The 22,726-nt window shown below is 37.1% G+C and overlaps 1 protein-coding gene and 1 long non-coding RNA gene across 3 annotated transcripts in view; one reads left to right on the forward strand and one right to left on the reverse strand.

Moving 5' to 3' along the window:
* The window catches only part of DPP10 (dipeptidyl peptidase like 10), a 1,363,298-nt gene that overhangs the window by 1,007,157 nt on the left and 333,415 nt on the right, over positions 1 to 22,726 (reverse strand). The gene's annotated exons all lie outside the window — the stretch shown is intronic.
* On the forward strand, positions 288 to 10,165 carry LOC123379118. Of its 2 annotated transcripts, XR_006583118.1 has the most exons (4): positions 288 to 435; positions 5,976 to 6,053; positions 9,093 to 9,286; positions 9,768 to 10,165. It is a non-coding gene; the product is annotated as an uncharacterized LOC123379118 (long non-coding RNA). The 2 variants fall into 2 exon arrangements; XR_006583119.1 differs by lacking the exon at positions 9,093 to 9,286.

Below are 22,726 nucleotides of genomic sequence, written 5' to 3' on the forward strand. Positions count from 1 at the left end.
TGGGGGAAAAAATGAAGTATGACAGTTTGCCACTTGTTTTGTTTCCTCAAAGTAAAACTTTAAAAATGGTTGATGGAATTTGGTGACAAAAACCTCCTATGTTATCACAGCAGTATCATCTGCATTTGATTTCCTTGAATTAGTCAGGACAGATCTGTCCTTTTTCCTTCCTTCCTTCTGTTCTTTCCTTACCTTTCTGTTTTCTTTCCTTCCTCCCTTCCTCCCTCCCTTCCTTCCTCCCTCCCTCCCTCCCTCTCTCCCTCCCTCTTTCTCATGATACCCTCATAAGGAAATAGTTTTGGAATTATTGATAACCATGGTCACAAAAGTGTGAATGGCTAAATTCCACTTGATGAAATAATAGTACTGACAAAATTCCAGAGTGCTATCATATGATTCTAGCACAGTTCTGGACATCCCTAATGCCAGGATATGGTAAGGGGGTGATTATCACTGAGCAGAACATGTTATAAACAGGCCATAGAATCAAATGGCAAGTAAGGTCAAGTTGGACTTATGATGAGATATAAAGTGTAAACTGATATGAGATTGGACCCTGACAAAAATTAGTAGTATTCAGTCATGAGTTCAACTTTTATAAGATAAAAAGACAAAAAGACCCTCTAAGGAAACTGGGAGACCTCTGATGCCCTAGGTATGCTACAACCTTGATGAGAAGCTGCCATGGACCTCAGCTAAATCCCAGAGAGAAAGTTGTCATTTTGTTAACACTTAAAGTCATTCTGGGCCATCTCTCTCTCTCTCTCTCTCTCTCTCTCTCTCTCTCTCTCTCTCTCTCTCTCATCATCTCTATCTCTAGAGAAAGATCCTGAGAAGGGTCTGGTTGCTTCTGTTCTGTTTTTCTTGTGAGAACCTAGCTTCATCTTTATGAAACAGAGTTCCTCATTCACATGAAGAGCATTTAATCTCCACATGTACATTCAGGAGAGAAAACTAAGTCTTTTATCTTGAAGTTCCCCAGAGGTATATACTAATTAGAAGACCATCATCAAGGTGCTGCTAATTTTTACTTGTATAAGAAAGGGGAGAATAGATTATACATCAATTTTATAAGTACCACAAATGATTGTGACACTATTAAATTATACATTGTCTTTCATTCAATTAAATTCATGATTTGTTTTAATATGTTAGAACCCTGTGGCAGAGGCTGCTGGCAATACCAAAGTTCCATTATATTTTCCACCTAAACATATATGTGGCCTCCAGGTTCTGGTCTGTTTTGGGATTAGGTGCTGCCATGTGCCAAGTTGGGACCAATAGGAATTGCATGAAATTGGCCCATATCACTTTCAGGCCTGGTTCCTGCACTCTCCTGTGTCATCCTTTATGAAATTTCCTCTTTTCATCTCCCAGTTTGATCAAAGCAGGTCCAGTGGGACACTCCAAGACTCTAGAGCTTAACAAAGCCATTAGACAGAATAAGCCTGAAACCCTAAATAATTGCATGGAGCAGAACCAACCTACCCCCTCCTCCCCCATGTATCTTAAATCAACTATAACATGAATAGGAAATAAATCCTTATTATATTAAGCCATCAAAACTTGGAGTTGTTATAGATTTATCCACTGCAACTATTGTTATATGACACAGTAGATATTTTTGAATATTATTATTTGATTAAATCACATTATATAATCCCAACCATACCAATGTCACTTGCCTTATTTTTTTCACTCAAAACACACACACACACACACACACACACACACAAAAGTGAAACTTTTTTATGGGTAATACACTTTAGCGTCTTGCATTGTGAAAATCAACTATGATCCATTGAACCTAGGATAAGACTTAGTCTACTGTTACAAACATAATCCCTTAATATTACTTAAATATGATGATGATGATGAAGATGATGATTGATGGTGATAATGATGATATCAATATCTTACTGAATTATAAGTACATCTTATAAGTAATATAGTTTATTTGATTATCTTACTGTCAAGATGAACATTATTATTCCCATTTTAAAGTATTAAATCTGAAACCAGGCAATGTTAAGTAACTAATAAAAGACAAGAAATATTCAAATTCATATCTTCATATTATTGAGCCTAAAGACCATGCTTTACCACTACCCTACAATTTTTTAGGCAGACCTTGTCACCCAAATGATGGGTGAACAGGAGTCTAGTTAAAGGGCATGGAGCTTTTGGGGGATGTCACTTGGCAAAAGTTACTATAAAATATCTTGGTACTGAAGATCAAGGCATTTCTGTTTAATGATGTCATTACCATATAGTCAGGACATTATATTGCATTTAAAGAGATGTAAAGTTGTCATTTAAATATTTGCTGCTGTTGGTTTCGTATTTATTACTGATTGCAGCTTTGAGATGAGGATTCAAATACTACTTTACATTTATTTCTCAAGTTCTGTTATAATGGATTTCAGTACAAGGCATTTAGCATTTCTGAAATGGCTGCTCTTCCCAGCTAGTTGCATCGAGTAAAACCCCCTTCTCTACTTGCTGTCCATGACTGTAGCAAGTGGCTTAACATTAGAGATTGAAATGGGACAATTGCCCATTTCTGAAACTTTTGTCTAGAAGAAATATGAGTTAGTAGGAATAATATATCCAAATTCAATACTCAATTGAACAAACAAAAAAAAGAGGATCTAAAAATTTCTATAGAATGAATATGGCCACCCCCAAAATTCTTATGTTAAAACCTAATACCCAACATGATGACATCTGGCAGTGAAACCTTTGGGATGTGGTTATGTTATGAGGGTGGAACCCTCATCAACAGGATTAATGCCCTTATGAAATAGTACCCAGAAAACTCCCTTTTCTCTTCTTCACGTGAGAACACAGAGAATGAACAGTCATCTATGATCCAGGATCCTCACAAGACACTAAATCTGCCAGCACTTTGATCTCGGACTTCCCAGAGCTGTGAGAAATAAATATTTGTTGTTTAAGCCACCTACTCTATGGTATTTTTGTTATACAGCCTGAACAGACTAAGACAGAAATTGGTACCTGGTACCAAGAAGTGGAATGTTGCTGTAACAAATGTCTAAAAGTGTGGAATCTGCTTTGGAACCAGGTAATGGATAGAGACTGAGGCATTTGAGGTACATTCTAGAAAAAACCTATACTGTTGTGAATGGACCTTTAAAGGCGATTCTGGAGAGAACTCAGAAGAAAAGAACTGTAAAGAAAGTTTCCATCTTCTTAGAGAAAACCTACAGAACCATGAACAAAATATTGGAAGAAATATGGATGGTAAGAGGCATTCTGACAAGGTCTTAGACAGAAGGGAAGAATGTGCTATTGGAAACTGGAGGAAAAGCAAACCTCATTACAAAGTGGTAAAGAACTTGGCTAAATTGTATTTATGTTCTAGTGTTTTATAGCAGGTAGAACTTTTTTTTAATTTTAATTTATTATTTTTGAGAGAGAGAGAGAGCAGAGGAAGGGGAGAGAATCAACAAGAGCCCAATGAGGGGCTTGAACTCACTAACCAAGAAATCATGACCTGAGTTGAAGTTGGACACTTAACCAACTGAGTCACCCAGGCGCCCCAACAGGTAGAACATTTGTGATGAAATTAGATATTTAGCAAAAGAAATTGCTAAGCAAATCTTTGAAATAGAGTCTTGGCTCCTGATTACCTATACTAAAATACTAGAATAGAGAAAAAACTTAAAGATGAATTGTTAAGCAAAAAGGAAGGAGAACTTAAATATTTGGAAAATTCTCAGCCTATTCATATTGCAAAAAATGAGAATACTTAGGGTGTGGCCAGGAGACCACTAGATAAGGAGGTTAGTGTGGATCACCCTTTTCAGTAGAGTCCAGGAATTGTTCTTCAAGACAAAGGAAGAATGACCCTACAGGTAATTCAGAGATGCACTTGCTGTGATGAGTGCTGGGTGCTGTATGGAAGTGTTGAATCAATATACTGTACATCTGAAACTAATATAACACTGTATGTTAACTAACTAGAATTACAATAAAAACTTCTTAAAAAGATAAAGCTTAGCATGAAAAAAAAAACAGGCATTAAAAAAAAAAAAACCCACATGTATACAAATGCTCAAATGCTCAGTGTCATTACTCATAACAGCCAAACAGTGGAAACAACCTAAATTTCCATCAGCTGAGGAATGGATAAACTTTTTTCTAGCCATAAAACAGAATGTTATTCAGCCATAAAAAGGGATGAAATACTGATACATGCTGCAACAGGGATAGCCCCTGAAAACATGCTAAGTGAAGTAAGTCACCAAAGACCACATATTGTATGATTCCACTGATGTGAAATGTCTCAAATTGGCAAATGTATAAAGACAGAAAGCAGATTAATGGCTGCCAAGGGCCCAAGAGCTGGGATGAATCAGCAGCTGTTGCTAATGGGCATAGGGTTTCTTTTTGGGATGATAAAAATACTCTAAAATTAGATTGCTATCACGATTGTCCAACTCTGTGAATGTACCATAAGCCAATGACTTGTATACTTTAAATTAGTGAGCTGTATGATATATGGTTTCTCAATAAAGGTACATATGTATATACATATATATAATGTTGGAGAACAACTGTTGCAATGAAAGTATGTCACAAGGGAAACAATGATCCATAATTTGGGAAATGACAGTCAGGAAAGTTTTCGTTGACAAGGTACTTGAAGTGCTGCAACCTTAAGGATGAGTGTGGGTCTTTTCCCTCTCTGTGTAGCCAAAAGCCATTCAAGCAGAAGGAGTGATGTGTCCAAAGGCATGGATGTGTGATGTATCAGGGCATGGTTGTTTACCCATGGTGCAATGGGAAAATTTTCCAGAAATGGAGAGGTAGCCAAGAATCAGATCATGGAGGACTTTTTGATCGCTAATTGTTGTCTAGTTGTTCACTCAATTAGATAAAGTCCCTAACAACTAAGATGTATGTGCACCTAATTTTTTCTCTGAAACTTTGTCTCTTTATCAATCACTCTATCTAAATCAGTATGTTTTCCCAACCTGCCTTCAAAACCCATCTCATTTTCCAGTTCTCCTGGAAAGACATTTCTGACTTCATTCCCAAATTCTCCTGCTTTATGCATCCTATCACAGTGAACTTTGTCTCCTTCAGGGCAGTTCCCTTGTGTCTCTGTATATTTATTACCAAGAATGTAAATTTATTTACTTAGATATCTCTGTCACCTTAAAGGGTAGTTCTTTGAAATCTGAGACAGCTTATTATTGTTTTTATTGCCGAAGGCTAGAACAGTATCCAATATTTATGAACTGTGTTTAATTGTGTGATATGTTTTTAGATTGCAATTCAAATGGTTAAACAAAAAGTGCTGTGATTTTAATTGTTGGAAATGTGAATATTCTCTGTTTTCTGGCTACACCTTTCTAATGATTGCTGCCATATACTCAGAGGGAATCAGTTCTAAGACTTCATGGAAACATTGCTTAGAGAATGAAAATTTACGAGGCTCCTCTGGCCTGCTAGAATATTCCTGCAGGCTGAAATCTACTCAGTTTAAGCTCAGCTCAAGCAAGATTATAGGGAAGCTGATAAGAATAACAGAAAATTTCCATAATGCCCAGAAGTGGGATAGAAATGCTGATCCTTGAATTTCTGTGTATGGCTTTAGGACATTTCTAAACTTGTCACCAACCTGAGTCTACCCCCTACCAGCTACAGAAACCCGAAACTCCCAGTTAAAATCAGTTAATTTCAGGGTTAGAAAGGACTTTTAGATATCTACATTGGCATATCTCAATTTGAGCAATATACAGGCTGTAAGTCTAGCAGTAGATTCTACTGGTATGTTCCACTCACTGCTAAATCTTTCCTTGGACATTTCATTACATATATAAAATTGGGATAATAATAGTAAGTAAATTATGGAGTTGTTTTGAGGACTAAATAAGATGATGCATAATGTTTCCCCTCTAGTTGTATCTCTATCTAAGCACTTAACATATCAATGTATCTTACAGAGTCAAGAGTGAGGATCAGGACCCAGACTGGTTGAGTTCAAATTCCATCTCTCTTACTTACTGGTTGTGTCATCTTGGGTAAGTCACTTGATCTATCTAGTATTCAGATTTCTCATCCTTAAAATGGGAATGATAGTAATAACTACTACAAAAATTTTTGAAAGAATTAAATTATATGAAGAGTTCAAGACAGGGTCTGTCCATAGTTAACAGAGATGAAGTTGAGATAAAGGTTAGCATCAGATCAAAGAAGTAGTTGAATCTCATGTTTCAGGAAAGCAAGTTAACTCTTGTAGGGTTCCTACTATATTAAAAAAAAAATTCTTGTGAAGCTTTGGCCCATTGATGTTACTCAGTCACTATTGTTCATTTATTACCAGCTCATCAATGAATTTCCCAATGCATTTATAGATCATATACCATTATTTGCAATCATGATAAATATAGTCATTTCTGCTTCACAGTTAACTTCTGAACTTCAATAATTTGTAAAAGTCTCTTCAATTTTCTAGTAAAAATTTAAAGCTAGTGTTAGGGTATATACTTGTGTTTCTTAAAATAAAATTATTTGACTCTAACAGAGTCACCCCAAACCTCCTGTCTCTTTATTCTGTTCCTTTCTGTAATAGCCAAGTATGTCTTAAGATTACTATTTTTTCTCCCTCTCTTGAGAAGTTCAAATATGGGGCACTTTAACAAGCAAGTTAATAAAGACAAAGCCTCAAGGCCCCATTTACTGTTATGGATAGGATGGTTAGGGAATGCTGTACATGAAGACCATTTGCTTGCCTAGAAACCATTCAGGCTCACATAAGAGTGTCAATTTCACCATATATATCTTTTTATCATTTTAAGTTATGAGATTCTTAAGGACAGAAATTCTATATAATCATCCCTGGGTCCCTAACTCCCAGCACAGATTAAAACCCGCAGTGGATGTGTTGAATACATAAATACAAATACTCGATTCTTCTTAGACATTGGGTTATTGATACTTTTTAATTTATGATTATGTGTGTGTGTGTGTGTGTGTGCGCACACATTGGCAGATACAAAAACAAGCAACGAAGTGTAGAGATTGTATCTATATGGACTATTCCATCAGTTGATTGCATATGGATTTCAGAATGTTTTTAGATCTAGGCTTTTGTAGTGATTTTCAAGGACTTTTTAGTAAGTTTAGATTCCTAGAATCAGATCACGCGTCTGCATTGCTTCTTTAGAGAAATGCAAAGGCCTTAGAAATGTGCTAAGAATGAAAATGCTTGCTTTGGTTTCCAATTATACCTTGCAAGATAAAGGACATTAATTTAAGAACTGTTATGCTTAGCTTCTTTGGGGAAAGGGTGTGGAAAGAACTAATGTTTATTGATCCTGCATTATGTGTGAAACTCATTACACATGTTCATTAAAAATAAGAAACAGGTTTGTTGAGTTATAATTTACATAAAGTAAAAGTCCATGATGAGGTTTGACAAATGTATATAGCTGTATAACTGCCACAACAGTTGATAAAGACAAGTATATATCATCCCCCAAATTCTGCTTGTGCTCCTTACTAGTTGACTTCCTACCTGTACTCCCAGTCACTGGAAAGCATCCATCTGACTCGTGCCTAAGGTTTTGCCTTTTCAGGGATGTCACATAAAAGAAATTATACTGTATGTGTAGGCTTTTTGTCTGGCTTCTTTCACCATATGTCATAATTTAATTGTTACTAAAACCCTATGAGGTATTTGTTGTCATTTCCATTTTATAGAAAAGAAAATGAAGTCTTAGCTTAAGAGACTTACCTTAAGCTAGGTTTTATCTCATATCTAAAAAAAGATGAGATGATACTTTTGGGATAATGTTAATCAAATCCATTACTTAGGTATCTGCTCACATCCAGCTAATGCTGACATATTGGCACATAAGTGGAAAGGTCACTGGATCAGAACCACCTGGTTCTAGCATTTTAACATCAAGCTCAACAGATGCTAAAAAAAAAAAAAAAGAATTCTTAAGGAAAGTTAGGAATTGGCCATGATGAGATGGCCCTAATGTTCTGGTCTACCATACCTCTTAAAATGAGACTGAGTCAGTGCAGAAATACTTGCTTCAGCTGAAAATAAGATATGAGGTGGAAGACATAAGAAACATACACTGAGATAGAGAAAATTAATCCACAAGGTACAATATTTATAGAAAAATCTCCCATTCTGTGAATGAGGATGACATAATTGTTTATCAGCCAAGGTATATACATTCCTCTATTCTTATAAAAGCCTAAGTCAAATACGTTTTATGTTTTATTTTGAAAAGAATAAGACAAAAATTTTGGGTAACATGTTATTAGAAATAATTTTATGTTCCTCTGCTCTAATAGATGATTTCATATCTTAGCAAAGAATATTAGGGTAATTCTGATATAATGTGAGAATTGGGGAGAAAAGAATTCTACCAGGAGAGATCATTTAGATTCTAGAATGAAGAATTTTCTTTAATAGTTAATCTTACTTGATAGCTATTATTGACCTTACTATATTGGCCTGAGAATGAAGGGCGTTATAAAAAGTAATCTGCTTTCAGGGCGCCTGGGTGGCTCAGTCGGGTAAGCATCCGACTTCTGGTCAGGTCATGATCTCATGCTTTGTGAGTTTGAGCCCCGCATCGGGGTCTCTGCTGTCAGCACAGAGCCCACTTCGGATCCTCTGTCTCAACTCTCTCTCTGCCCACCCCCCCCAACCCCCCCCCCACTGAAAATAAACATTAAAAAAAAAAGTAATCTGCTTCCTTGGAAAAATCACAGTATTCATAAATGTGCTTGCTATATTTTTAGGCCATGGGGCTTACATATTTTTTTAAAAGTCAGACATGTTTAATCTTTTATTAGCCTTAAATCAGATTAAGATTATGTATGACTCTGGAAAAACATGCAATTCTTGGAAGTGTTCTATGGATAAAAATTGAATACTCCCCTTTCTAGTTCAACTTAGGATGTCAAGTGGTAGTGAATGTGGGTTTTCCCCCATGTTAAGATTCTGTCTCCTTTCCTCTATTGACATATGGATGCTATCGCTAAAGATAAAACAAGATCCTTTCAGAAATAATTACTCCTTTTTTTTTGTATCCAAGATATTATCTTCACAAAATCTATTGCATTCTTTGAAGAAGAAGCCAAACACTGACTTTGTTTTCCTCAAGTCATTTATCCTTATGAGGATGGACTGTCTCTGGTAACTCTGGCTGCTGAATCAGGAAGATGATGAGCCAGACAGGCCAAACAATGAGGGATATTCAGGTGGTGTGACCGTAAGGCAGCAGTCCAGGTGAGGAAGGACGGATGACTGCCTGAGCACTGGCATGGGTGGCCACACTGCACACCACTGCAGGTGGACCCATGCCCTGCACAACCATAATCTTCCCTAAAACAAGTTCAGGATATAACAAGCTGTCAGCTTCCTCTTGGTTAATAGATAAGGTGTGTGGAGCCAGTTCTCTGACAAAATTTCAAGCGTTCAATTTTCCTCAGTTATTGCTGCCCACAGAATTTTTTCTCAATATATCCTAAATGAATTAGCTCTGAAGAATGGCACTTGCCAGCTACAATCACAACATAGTGGGTAAGTGTTTAGACTACTACATACATTAAACATAACATTGATATCCAGAGTTCTCTAGGATATCTGACACTAAAACATCTTCTCTTATTATAGTCATTTTTTTAATTTGTTTTATAACTATTTCTTGCTAAAGACTATCAAGGAGACAATGCTGAGACAGAACTTTTTTTTCCTTTATTTTTTTCAGAATTTTTGAATATGTGAGTAGTTCCTGGAAATCCTGATTATTCCGTGTGGAGAAATGACCTACAGATGAAAGAAAAACAGCAAAATGGGTGTAAGCAGGACCCAGGTTAAAAAAGGAATTGCAAGCTAAAGAATGGCATTGTTATTCAAGGCCAAAGTCATACCTTATGTAAAAGATTTTTCTATCTTTTATAGTCCATGTGCTCCCTTCCTTTCCCAACTACATAAACTTGCAAGTATTATGTCTTCCTTCAGCTTTTATTTGCTAAATATAAATTAAACTCCTTCAAGTGTGCTTGCTTAATCAAGGGGAAAGCATATTTAAAAAAAATTTTTAAATGTTTATTTGGTTTGAGAGAGTGAGAGACACAGTACCAGTGGGGGTGGGGGGAGCAGAGAGAGAGGAGAGAAGGAATCCCAGCAGGCTCCCTGCTGTCAGCACAGAGCCTGATGTGGGGCTCAAACTCACAGAACAGTGAGATCATGACCTGAGCCGAGATCAAGAGTCAGATGCTTAACTGACTAAGCCACCCAGACACCCTGGAGAAAGCATATTTTTGGTTGTAAAATATACTACTATTTTTCTTTTGCAAAAGTTGGATCCATTCATACTCTTACCACGATTGCAGAAATTTCATTTCTCTCTCACTCATGCTCCATGTAGTTCAATCATTACTACTAGCATGTATGTGACTTTCTATGCTAATATAAAAATTAATGTCATTCTTAAAATGAAAATAATACTACAATAGTATCGTTGGGATATTTTCCCTTCCATAATGTAAATTCCCCCTTTTCTCCATGATGGGGGAGAAAGGCACTAAAGTCATTCTCTGTCGTTCTCTTCTCCTCACACTCCTAGCTCCCAGAGAAAGAGGGATGCTTCTCTTCTGATTTGCTGGCTTTGAGAGAAGGAATTTGGCATGAATGTGTTTTGATATTTTTTCCCCTTTGTCTTTTAGAACCAGGCTGCTTACAAAGGAAGACCATTGGTGCTCTGCACATGGCAGAAGGCTTTGCTCATGTTGGGAAGGAATGGTTTTCCAGCATTGCCTACAATGATATCAGTGGTTGTTTTGGTCTAATTGAGGGGCAGAGTGAGCTAACTTCTTTGGTCAAAGATCTAAATCCTTATTTCTGAATCAGCTTGTCAGAATAGCAGTAACATTATTTTAATCTCAATTTGTCTCTCTTTTTGTTTAACTCAATAGAAAGTTGGAAGATCAAGAGAAGTTTGTAAGTTTCCTTAACCCTCTCTGTGTGTGTGACTCTGTGTGTATGTATGCATATGTATATGTTTACATATGAGGAACCATATTCCTTTACCTAGGTATTTATATTTCTACTTGCAATTATCCAAATAGATCATACTCTAGTGACGAGAATGCATGTGAGCTACTGAAAATTATTAGTGACATAAAATTTTACCTATGATCTGTTCACAGGATCTTAACAGGATCCATACTACCTTTTTTATGATTGCAAAAGCATCAAAACAGTTTAGCAATTCTGTCTACCTTGCTCCCTCATGCATACCACCTCATTTTCATCTTGAGCCAATATTAGTTTCCCTGCTTAAAAGGTGAGGTTTTTAAATATCACTCTACCTTTGGCATGCTGGGACTCTGTTTCTGGGAAGGAATGGTGGGAGGGGGAGAGAGAGAGAAAGAGAGAGACAGATTGAGAGACAGAGTTAGCAAATTTCCTGGTGTAACTACTCCTGTAAGAGCTGATTTCAAACTGCCAACAGTTTAAAAATAAGCTCACAGAATTCCTAAGTCTGTAACAGGCAGTATCTCAATGCAGAACAACCACTAATGCACCCCAAGTTTTCAGATTCAGACTCCTATGTTTTATTCTGCCACAGCTTTTTATCTCTTTATATGGTCCTCTCTTTAGTTTAATTTACTATAAGCCTTAAAGCTAGATTTCAATTCTGTCCTCTAGATTTCTCCCTCTCAATCCATTGTCTAAGTGGCAAGCAGAGAGTCCTAGCATGTAACTTTGATTTGGTATTACTCTTGATGCATTCAACTACGTCAGAGGCTTCCTGCTGCCCTTATGAAAAAATTTAAACTCTTTATACAATTGATTTGGTTCAAATGCAATGAACTTTGTTTATATATCAAATTGTATCAGAATCTTGACTCTTTCAGAGTCCTCCATTATCCTACATCATTTAAATTAGACCCTCTGTTTCTTCCAGATGTTCCTGTGGTAGGTGGAATAATAGCTCCCAAGGATGTCTACGTCCTAGTCCCCCAAAATATGAATATGTTGCTTTATGTTGCAAAAGGGACTTTGCAGATGTGATTATTGTGAGGAACCTTGAGATAGGGAGAGTATCCTGAATTATCTAGGTGGGTGTAGTCTAACAACATGAACTGTTGCAATTAGAGAAGCTGTCCACGTGCTGTCAAAGAAACGTGATTTGAAAGGACTCAAACCCCTGCTTTTGCTGTCAGAGGAGAAGACCAGAAGCCAACCAATGCAGCAGCCTCTAGAGAAAAGGTAAGAATGGTTTTCACTTTACAGCCAGCAAGATAATGGAACATGGACCCTCCAGCTGCAAGGAGCTGAATTCTGTCAATAATACTAATGAGCAGGAAATGAATTCTCCCCTTGAGCCTTTAGAAAAGAATACAGCCCTGCTGATAGCTTGATTTTAGCCCAATGTCTTCTGGACTTCTGACCTCTGAAACTGCGAGATAATATACTTGTGTTGCTTAAGCTGCCAAGTGTGTGGTGATTTGGTGTGGCAGTAAGAGAAGACTAATGCAGGTCCCTTCATCAGATTCCAAGAATCAGCTCTGGATATTCCACATAATGCCCTTTCTATTCAAATTCAACCCATTTTGTAGGCTCCAGTCCTGAAGCCATCTTTTCTCTTTGCCCCACAGTGATAGCATTATTTCCTCAATTTGTTATCTCTGTCATTCATTTAAGCAATGCATTTATTTGATCATTGCTTTCCCAAGATAGCTTACAAGATTAAAGAAATACTGTGCTATTAATTCATACTTTGTTCTTGATACCTTTTCAGTGTTTTGTATTCCCAGTTTCATCTTTATTAGGTACATCATTTTCTCTCTTTATTTCTAATTATGTTAGTGGGTAGTATGCACTGAATATTTGTATCCTTTCTATAAATCATATGTTAAATCCCTAATCCCCAGTATGATAGTATTTGGAGATGGAAGCAGTTAGGGTTAGATGAAGTCATGAGGTCCTGAGGGTGTCACTTGTCTGGGACACCCATTAGGCTTGTGTTAGACCTATCCATTCATCATCCAAGTCTTTTAACACTAGTTTCATATTCTTTACCTTTTCCTTTTTGCTTATTTTCTTCAAGTCTTTCAGTTTAGGAATTTTTTAGCTGTCTTTATCCCACACATGGAGGGTTTTCTGTGTGTGTGTGTGTGTGTGTGTGTGTGTGTGTGTGTTTTAATCCCTCATGATGGAATTAGTGTCCTTATAAAAAGAGACACTGGAGAGCTTGCTCTTTCTCTCTTTAACACGCAAGGACACTACCACGAAGCAGCTGTTTTAAGCCAGGAAGAGACCCTTTGTCAGAAGCTGATCATGTTGGCAGGCCGATCATATATACGTAGCCTTCAGAACTATGAGAAAGTAAATTTCTGTTTGTTTTTTATTTATTATTATTATTATTATTATTATTTATTTTTTTTAGAGACAGAGAAACCTGGAAAGGAGCAGAGAGAAAGCGACAGAGGATCTGAAGCAGGCTCTGTGCTGACAGCAGTAAGCCCAATGTGGGGCTTGAACTCAAGAACTGTGAGATCATGGCCTGAGCTGACATCAGACGCTTAACGAAGTGAGCCACCCAGGTGCCCCATAAATTTCTGTTGTTTGAGTAATCTAGCTTGTGGTATTTTGTCATGGTACCAAACAGATCAAGACAGTGGGTAACCCTGACTGTTCATCATAAAGACTTATTAATGTCTAAAATCAATCAATATGTTAACGGCCCTGACTCCAAGTGATTCAAGTACTTGAAATACTAACACTGATCCATCAGCCCCTCTTGGCATATAATGCACACTGTATTTACTATGTACTTACCAAGTTCTCTACTATTTTCATTTAACTCTTGAGCCTTTACTAAATCATTTCTCTCCTTCCATAATATATCATTTAGAACACCTGCTGAACAGTTCCATTGCCTGAATATACCAGAACTTTCTACCATTCACCTACTGAAGGACATTCGGGTTGTTTCCAGTGAAACTGTTGTGAATATTTGTATGCAGGTATTTGTGTGTATATAAGTTTTCACTTCTCTAGGGATAAATGTCCAAGAATGTGATTTCTGGGTCAAATGATATTGCATATTTAATTTTGTAAGGTGATGAACAGTCTTCCAGAGTGGCTATACCCTTTTATATTCCCACCAGAAATGTATGAGAAATACAGTTTCTCTGCATCCTTGCAAGTATTTAATATTATCACTTTTTAAAAAAAATTTTAGCTGTTCTGATAGGTTTGCAGTGACCAATAGTTTGTCATTTCAGTGATGATGATTTCCAGAGTTCTATGTGAATCTTTTCCATAACTGTTTAATTGTTTATAGTAATTTCTCATTCTGTGCTATATTTGTGTTTCAGCTGTTATTTCCTTAAATATTTCATATGTATTATTTTATATTCAATATTTAATAATTTTAGTTTAAGTCCTTGGAGGTCTAGATATGTTTGTTATTTCTGCAGACTCTCCACTGTGGTGGTTTATATCTTATATATTCATTACTTCGATTTTGTGATAAGCTCACATTTGGCTGAATTTAATGTGTATGATTCCTGAGAGCCAAAAATGAAGATTTCCTCTAGATAGGATTTGGACTCTCATGCTGGCAGCCACAAGTTGCTGCTGACTTGGGATCCCTTTAGCCTTTCTTGAAGGTCTGAACCAAATGCAGGGATCTCAGTTTCACTTACAGCATTTTAATGAGACCCTCCCTCCCACATTAGTTTCCAATCTCAGAACTTACAGGCATGAATGCTGGGTTTCCAGATTGCTTAACATTATTTTTTTTCCTAAGTTTTAGCTAATTATTGTTATTGTGAGTGTGTCTAGATCATCGGAGAATGCCTTTCCTAAAATTTTAGGAATTTAGTACAATATATGCTGTTACAATTGACCTAAGATCTTTATTTTGTAGTAGGAGGGCGTTGCTGAACGTGTCTTCTGTACTACTGCCAGAAGCATATGTCCTTGGTTCCATTTCTCATAGTTGTTATGGTTGCCTCTTAGTAGTGCTTTGTTCATCAAATAATGCTCACTTAATGGATGAACAAACACAGGAATGAATACATTAATGAAAAGTGTAGATACATGGTCTCAATTCATCACCTCTTTGGGATGTATCAGATTCAGATTCAAACAGCTGTCTCTTAGAAAACTTCCCTTCAAAAAATGGAATTAAGCTATGGTGTTTTAACAACAAAATTTTCTACATACTCCCCAACACACACATCTGTATGATTTTGCCACAACAATACAGTCACTGTGTGATAAAAACAGATCAAAACTGTAAAGCATAATTTTTGAAAGCTGATGAAGGTCAAAGATGAGGCTACCTATGAAACAATAAAAATCAAAAGAAAAAAATAAAAATGTGACATGTTACAGATGACTAATCTGAATATATAGAGCTGGTGATTCCTGATTGAAATGACTGACCCAATACAGACAAATCATTTGAAACCATGTTCATTCAAAAGCTAGAATCACACCTCTGCTGTCTAGACAGTGTATTTGTTATATTACAAAAGCCTAACCTTTCAAGGTCATAGCAGATAACATTTTTTCTTCTAATATTCTTGTTATACTCAGTATAATGAAGTGTTATCTTCTCTAGAATTACACACATACATAGAAAATTTAAGCAAAAAGTATTGCATTGATCGCTAGAGGATTGAAATACTTTCCTACTCAGTGTAATTGGTGGCTTATTTAACTGTTGATTCCTTTCTTAATACATCACAATGTTATTCATATGTGGCAACAATACTTTTTAAGGCAAAATAAACATAATGAACTCATAATATTTTTTTCATATTTATTCATATTTTCATATTTATTTTGGTAATTTTGATGCACTATTGGCCTTCATGTGGACAAATACCATTAATTAAAAAATAAAAAAACCCTTTATATCATGAACAGAAATGCCAGAACTTCTACTTTACTAGCTCCACAAAAAATAGTTACATGGCAAAAGTAAGCAACGGCATAGACTTGAGGAAATTTGGTCTTATAAAATAAGTCTGAAAGAATTCTAGTTTCTCTCTAGGCATAAACTTTAGGGTTTTTAATTGTATGGATGAATCTTAATGCCAGGAAAATTGAGATCAAAAGTGGGTTTTTTACCCCTCAGAGTAACTTGTCTAGAAAGAAATCTGAATGTAATAGAAACATGATTTAAAAAATAGCAATTTAGGAGGCTGGCAATTGCAAGGAAATGAAAAACACAGTGAGATATGTCAAGCACTACAGTATAAATAATAGAAAAATATGCGGTTTTTCAGATTAAATAAACTATCCTACCATTTTTGATGCTCATCACAATGCTATTTAGTACTACAGTTTGAAGCATCCAAGTAACTATTTAGGCAGTATTAACCAAAGGTAGTTTCATAAAGAAGCAAGTCTTTGAGCCTTATAAAACACAGCTTTTGGAATTTGATGTGCTCTGTGGAGTGTTCCAGATTTTAAAATGTCTTTCTGCAAAAAAAGCTAGGTCTGTGGAAACAATATAAAGGAAAGAACAGTCAGGATCCAGGATCTTACCAGAGAGGGACAAGGATGACACCACCTGAGAGAATAATCCACAGGAAGAGGAAGAGGAAGGAGGAGGTGCAGGGGCTGCCATTCTCAGGTTTGGCTGAAATGCATTAGTTGGCCTAAGGCCAGAGTCCACACATATGCCAAATCCTAAGGTATCTGCTGCCAATTTTCCGCTTCTCATTTCCACTGCCGCTGGGATATGTGGCATTATAAATGTGCCAATTAAACAAGATCCTTTCTTTGGTTTTCAGGATTCTTTATTAACACTGTCAATTTTTTTTTTTCTGATTCTAACTTACCATATATAATTGAGCATGCAATTTCCTTAGTGTTTTTTAGTCTTTGTAAAGCACAGAAACTATAATCTTTACTTGTAGAAACAATTTAAATAAGGAGAAAAATACAAATTAGGTCAAGAAACAGAAACACTGTGTTCAAAAGCAGCTTAGCCAACTTTAGAATTCATTTTATCACAAGTGTACAGGGTATCTGGGTGGTGCAGTTGGTTAAACATCAACTCTTGATTTTAGCCCAGGTCATGATCTCGTGGCTCATGAGCTGGAGTCCCATGTCCAGCTCTGCACTGACAGCTTAGAGCCTGCTTGGGATTCATTCATTCATTCATTCATTCATTCATATTCTCTCTCTCTCAAAAATAAATAAACTTAAAAAAATAAAGAAGTGTATACTTTGATCTATAAACTGAGTGAGCTGTTCAGCTAGCTAGTGTTAGCACCCCCTGAAGGTCATAAGAGGAAGAAAGAGTGATACCTGACTGCCTGACTGTAAACCATGTCAGTGGTTTCTTCTTAACTCTCCAGATGAAATCCCAAGTCACTGAGTATCGCACAAAAGACCTTTCATGATTTTGCCTCTTCCCGATCTCCAGATTTATTTCTGAATCTTTCCTCATGTGTTTGCAACACTCAGAGTGGCCTGCAGTATCTCCAAAAGCACCAGCCCTTTCACAGCCTGATGCCCTTGAACACACCACGACCGTTTCCTAGAAGGTCTATTCTTGGATTTTTTTTTTACCCGAAAAATTTCTACCAATTGAGAAAGACTCATATCAGGACTCAGCCCCTTCATATATCCCACATCTGGGTGAAATGCCTTTTTCCTGATCTCCCAACAACACATATATGCATTGCTTTCATAATGCTTACCAAACCGTACTTTATTAACTATTTTATTCATCTGTTTCCTCCTCTGGATTTTGGAAATATCTGTGTCTCTCATCTCAGCATCCTTAGTACACATCAGACCATCAGACACATCACAGATGCTCAATAAAGGAATGCATTTCATAAGAGTTTTCCCACTATTTTGTGCAGGTCAGGAACAATCTCTTGTGCCTAGCACCATTTTTATTCAGACAACGGTTAAGGCTCCTCTCAGGATGTTATGTTATGGATCTGTTCTGATGCTGCCTCATAACATCTAATTGTTCGATTTGTCTGTCTAGTTATTGGCAGCCTGCTGGGTGTTAGGAGGCAAACTCACAGCTATTTTAAGAGCTACTTATTGAGTCAGCCCTGAAAGTTTTGTTTATCATTTTTTTTGTATTCTGCTTCCTTTTATATTCCTTGGGACCACTCAAAAGCATTTAAAGCCATCTTCCAATTTATTTTTCCAATGTATATTTCCAGCTGAGTTCTTTTTTATTACTTGGTAGTTCTTCTTGCAGAATTCTCAGACGGGCTTTGAGAAGAGTTCACATCACATTATTCCAGTTTCTTAGTTGTTTATACCATTATAGTGAGGAATGCAACAGGAGGGAGAAGAAAGTCAGATTCTCTTTGAGAGGTTAGATAGTACTGCATAGCAATTAGAGTAAGCAGAAGAAAAGATGTGGAAGCAGAGACATCCAGGTAGATTCTTGATCTAATGTTTAAGGCCTCCTCCACAGCTGGCATTTAAGAGGAGAAAATCTCTGTTAGGAATTTATCCTGACTTCAAGAATGTGCCAAGCCATGTAATTAAAACCAGAAAGGTAGTTGATACAGGAAAAGCAAATAAAAGCAGTGACTCAAAGAAGGCGTAGCAGCTGCTTTTTGAATTCCTCTGTTTGTGCTTGGAAGGGGAGAATCAAACTTCAAGTAAGACAGAAAGTGGCAACTAGCATAATGTTATTTCTTTTTATTTATTTATTTATTTATTTATTTATTTATTTATTTATTTATTTATTTATTTTTGGGACAGAGAGAGACAGAGCATGAACGGGAGAGGGGCAGAGAGAGAGGGAGACACAGAATCGGAAACAGGCTCCAGGCTCCGAGCCATCAGCCCAGAGCCCGACGCGGGGCTCGAACTCACAGACCGGGAGATCGTGACCTGGCTGAAGTCAGGCGCTTAACCGACTGCGCCACCCAGGCGCCCCTGTTATTTCTGAGCCCCCAAACTAGCACTGCTCTTTGCCTTTCTGTCACCGTGGGGCTGTATTCCATATCAATGCGCGATAGACGAAAACTAGTCACATTAGGGCAAAGGGAAAATAAATGTGTTTCCTTATCAGAACACTTTCTTGGAGTTTGGAATCTCTAGAAAGGGGGTTTTTAAGTGGTCATGCAGTTCCTATGAAGTAGCATGGCAGGAGGCTGCTAAGCTGGCTTTCAGACTTCTACAGATTTGGCTAATAAAGAGACAATGGATTTAAACCATGTATTATTATCATTGCAGCAGGTGACATGAGCTCCATGCTTTCCTGGGTCCTTCTGGCTTCCCAAGTTCCACAGGGGTGATGCCTGGAGGGCCCAGTTGTCTGTGTCACATCAGAGGAACACCGAGCTTAGGCAACCCCTAATCTTACAAGAGAACTGCTAGCAAACCCATCTATCCTCCCCTACAGAAAGGAACATTACCTTTATTAACCAGAAATATAAGCAAATCTGGCCAGGGAGGAGAGGGAAGCATTTCTACATTACTCTCTTGGAATGTCTCCCCATACAAACATTCTTACATTGACATTCTTAAATTCTTAAAATGCTTTTGTTCAGAAGAACGTATGAAAATATAAGACACATAGGGAGAATTACTCCCAACAAGGATATAACATGTAGTGTTTTCCAAATTCACATAAATCACTAAAATTACCCTTCCTTCTTTTTTTCCTATGCATTTTCCCCAGTCCAATGCTCCTTAGAATGCTCTTTGAAATACATTGGTGGATGGATTGTACAAAGGGCTCAGAATTAGATACCTTGGTTTAAAGGACAGCTTAAGACTTTGTAGTTATATGATCTTGAGCAAGTTTCTTAAGTCATAAAGAGCCTCAGTGGTCAAGGAAATCAACAAAAAACTGAATCATTGTGACAAAGTTCATGAATGTGATGTACCCAAGAAAAAGTCAAAGTAGCCAACAAGAATTCTTAGTTCCTCTGCTTCACTTCTTTAAAAAAAATCCTTTTTCTTTCTAAAGTACCTTCATTTTCTCAGTTGTATGTATTTGCTCATTTTCAGAGAGTTCCTCAAACATATTCCAGACACATCCAGTAAGACACAATATCCAATCTCTGTGAAGTCAAAAATTAACTTTGCCCCTTTTTCCTTTTTAATACAAATTTTGCTCATTTTAATGATGTGGACATTTTCTCTCTGGAATGAGATTAAAAATACAATTTTGGCAAATCATGCTATTACTGTAAGTTAAAGAACTAGATTTACTGGTGCAGTCAGTGTATCTTACTTAAATCAAGTTTCCAAGAAGCAGGGCCTAAGAAGGAGGGATACAAGTATGTAGGGCGTGAGTAAACTCCAAACACAACCAGTAAGGAATAGAGGGAACTGGAATACAGCCAGATTAGAAGCTCAAGGAAGACCTGGTTTAACTGCTAACTAGTATCAGTCAGCCTTTTCCTACAGGGAACTCTGGAGCATAGGTGGCATCACAGATGCATCTACTCTCCAGGCAAGGAAGCTGGCCTTTGGCATATTGGTATCAGTTAGATGCTGGCTGCAGGATACCTTCAGAGCAGAGGCTGTGGTCTCCCTGCTACTTCCCTCTACACTAAAACAAGTCTTAGGGGAAGGATGCAACTCCCCACCATTAGCAGCCCTACCTGGTAAAGAGGACCTGGGTGGGACAGCAACAGACTCTCCTGCAGCAAGAGACCAGCTAGAAAGACTTCGATAGCAGTAAAGTTCATGTAAGAGATAGAATAGCTCAGTATAGGGTGATGATATTACAGATGGAGTGAAGTGGGTGGATGCAGGATGTAAAAAATAATGAATGCTAAAGGTAAGATCTATCAGTTGCTTCTCTGTTGGTGTTCTTTCCTTATATCTGATTCCAAACATTGTGTCTCCTCTTGAAATTCTTCAATCTGCTTCAATCTCCATAAATCTCTTAGTTGCTAACTATTTTGCCTGGCACGTTGACTTTGTGTTTTATTCTGACCCTTTGGTTGGCAATTTCCCAGGTACTGTCTATTGCACAGCCTTTAGAAATCTCATTTTGCACTCCTGATCTCAGCTTATTTCCCTGGCCTCTGACATACTACTGCCTAAATGCTTATAAATCTCCTGTACTCTGCTTTTCTGGTCCCAATTGCCTGCCTTGTCCCCACAACCTTCTAGCTGTGAAGTAGCATAGACAGAGCCACTTTCAGACTAGGACCCAAATAACTTTGCAGAAAATCTTGCTCCAGATCATAGTAGCAGTCAGAGATAGCAGGAAGGGAAGCTACAGGTAAAACCAAAATGTTTTTCATTCTTTCTTTCTTCCTTCCTTCCTTCCCTCCTTTATTCCCTCCTTCTCTCCTTCCGTTCCTTCCTTTCGTTCCTTCCTTCCGCTCATTCCTTCCTTCCTTTTTAAGATTTACAGATTACAGCCTGGACCTATTTACTATAGAAACAAAGAAATATAGTGAGTTTTATTGTCTGTAGTATAAGGATATTTTATAGTCTTGTTACTACCATATCAACTATTCTCTTATGAATGAGACTGATGCCATCAGTAACACATAAAACAATCGCTTTCCAGTTGAATCAGGTCACAGTTTGACCACAACCAAATTGACTTATTTACAAATATTTGGTGCTTCATATGGAAGGCATTAATTATCTTGAAATTTTACCTTTCTGGGTGATTCCCTCTTTCTCTTAAATGTGATCAATATATGCAGTTAGTGTAATAAAAGTTTGATTGAGTAGAACACTTGGAAAGTGGTCTTTTTGATAACTTAGAAATTAACCCAATTTGTCTCAATAGTCCTGGTGAAACTCTTTTGAAAATGCATTAGTCCATTTCTTGTCTTGCAAATGGAGCCTTTGAAAATAATTGACTTTTTGTTTTATAACTGAAAATCTTACTGGATCACAAGGTTATCTGAACAACTGTCACTTAACTAGATTAAAGGCTTAGGGAGGTTGCCTTGAAAGTTTTTTGAAAAATTTTTTAAATTTCATGATGAAACTTTATTTTCCTATCCCTTATGTCATTTTCTGACAAGCCAAGTGCAGACAATGTACAGTTAATTGAGGTTTCTGCTAGGTTCCAGTGTGATTAATCAAGGTTTTGCTGTAAAATAATTCATTTTTCATGCATAGAGACATCTCTAATTTAGTCTTATTTTTTACAGGGTTAGAGGGAAAATCTGAGCCCATACATTTATTTGAAATACAATTAGAATAATAGAAACATCTATATCTTCTTAGCATTAAAGACTGTAGAATGGACAATTAAAAGCTATCCCAGATTAATACTATTAAAATGTCATGAGTAATATAGGCCTGGCCATCTGATTTATCATTCATCATTACTATATAACTTACTCAGAAGCCATGTAATGAGGAGGGATGCTAAATTAACACAGCTATGAATTCTTAAGTAGAGTAGGAAAAAAATCCTCAGATTAGACTGCTTCTCAGAATAAGGACTTCAACTGTCTAACATGTGATTCACTAAAATGGAAACTTGGGGATTTGCTCGGCATATGCTATATCTAAGTTACCTGCAGAAGCGTGGAGCATCTTTTCATGTGCCTGTTGGCCATCCGGATGTCTTCTTTAGAGAAGTGTCTATTCATGTTTTCTGCCCATTTCTTCACTGGATTATTTGTTTTTCGGGTGTGGAGTTTGGTGAGTTCTGAGGGAGGGGAGGGTGGGTGATGGATATTGAGGAGGGCACCTTTTGGGATGAGCACTGGGTGTTGT

This window comes from Felis catus, chromosome C1 (genome assembly GCF_018350175.1).
Source record: "Felis catus isolate Fca126 chromosome C1, F.catus_Fca126_mat1.0, whole genome shotgun sequence".
Classification (NCBI taxonomy): domain Eukaryota; kingdom Metazoa; phylum Chordata; class Mammalia; order Carnivora; family Felidae; genus Felis; species Felis catus.